Source organism: Monodelphis domestica, chromosome 8 (assembly GCF_027887165.1).
Source record: "Monodelphis domestica isolate mMonDom1 chromosome 8, mMonDom1.pri, whole genome shotgun sequence".
In the NCBI taxonomy this organism is placed as follows: domain Eukaryota; kingdom Metazoa; phylum Chordata; class Mammalia; order Didelphimorphia; family Didelphidae; genus Monodelphis; species Monodelphis domestica.
The window spans coordinates 235,918,305-235,920,012 of NC_077234.1; the positions used below are offsets into that span (position 1 = coordinate 235,918,305).

The following is a 1,708-nucleotide window of genomic DNA, read 5'->3' on the forward strand; positions in this document are numbered from 1 at the left end:
CCCTTTTTCTTGCTCCCACACCCATCCCCACCTAGAATAGGACTGATTAAGAAATGTTTTCCATTATTTCAAATGCATAATAAGTATTTTATTTCTTGTCTTCTCAAAAAATGTGAGAAGGTATGGAAGAAGGGAGAGAATTTGGAACTGAAAACAATTTTTTAAGTATCTATTCATCTAAAGCCCAATAATTTTCCACTTGTCCTCTTCCTTTCTATCCATCAGAAATAATTTACTGTGCTAATAAGGGAATGATATGATCTTTCTTTTTTTTTATATGATCTTTCTTTAATATAATAAAGGGACTTTGAATTCATTCCTTAGAACTATACACACTAAAAATTTAGGGCAAAAGGATTTGTTTTCTGGGTGGGTTATATAGAACATAGGCAGATATTTTCTACCTTAGTTTTTTTTTTTAAACCCTTACTTTCCATCTTAGAATCAGTATTGGTTCAAAAGAAGATGTTAAGAGCTAGGCAATGGGGTTTAAGTGATGTGTCTAGAGGTGAAAGTGTGTCTTCTTGGGGATACTGGAGTTGGAAAGTTTGCATTGTTTGCTGATTTGTACAGGATCACTTTGACCACAACATCAGCCCTACAATTGGTTCCATTCATTGGCACCCATGTTCTATCGAGGATCTGCAGCAGCTGTTATAATGTATGATATCACTAAACAGGATTCTTTTAATACCTTGAAGAAATGGGTGAAAGAATTAAAGGAGCACGGTCCAGAAGATATTGTAATGGCCATCGCTGGAAACAAAAGTGATCTCTCAGATATTCAGGAGGTTCCTATGACGGATGCCAAGGAATATGCTGAATCCATAGGAGCAGTTGTAGTCGAAACAAGTACAAAATGTGCTATTAATATTGAGGAACTCTTTCAAGGAATCCATCATCAGATCCCACCCTTGGACCCTCATGAAAATGGGAACAATGGAGCAATGGAGCTTGGGAAGCAAACAACACAAACTAGCAGGTGATGTTGCTGACCCCATGGGATATTATGTGATGTACCTGAAGAACTCAATTCCCATTTTCTTGTGCACTGACAAAAGGACTTCCCACTCTTGGTGACTTAGTGCCTTGTTTAAAAAAAAAAATCCCAGCTCCGCATGTTGAGAAATATGCAGACATCACAGTCTCCCTGAGAAAAGATTTTGCAGAAACTTTTGAAACATCCTTAGTCATACTATTTACACTGATGGATTGGATTATTCATTTTACCCTTCCCCCTCTCCTTTCACTCTTTCTTCTTAAAACAGTGTTTTTTACTGAGTGGCCAAGGAAGACAGTGGGTGGATGACGAATATATATCTTGAGTTCTCTGTTAAACCCTCCTCAAACTCAAGTTTTGTAAGAAAGAGGATGTGTTTTGGTTGGCTCAGTTTGTGTGGGGGATTCTGGGATGGTTCATTCCTCTCTGACTTCCTCTGGGCCTGGACCCACTGCCTTTGCTGATGACCTAATCAGTCACCTGTGAAAGTTAACTAGTGAGAAGACGATTTTCTATATAGTCTTGGAACTTTCAGCCCGTTTTTTATTTTTAAATTTTAGATGAGCTCTAAAAAATGTCTTTAAAGAATACATCGAATTTAGCCTGAACTTCACACATCTTCTGGAGAGAACAGAGTGGTTACTCAACTATCCCCCAGTTACAAACTAAATATCAATTCAATGAAAAAAGAGGAAAATTGATTTGAAA

The 1,708-nt window shown here is 37.4% G+C and overlaps 1 pseudogene; it reads left to right on the top strand.

Annotated features, from left to right (window-relative positions):
• Nucleotides 1-496: 496 nt before the first annotated feature.
• LOC100619534 (ras-related protein Rab-31-like) lies at nt 497-995 on the top strand (annotated as a pseudogene).
• Nucleotides 996-1,708: the final 713 nt, after the last annotated feature.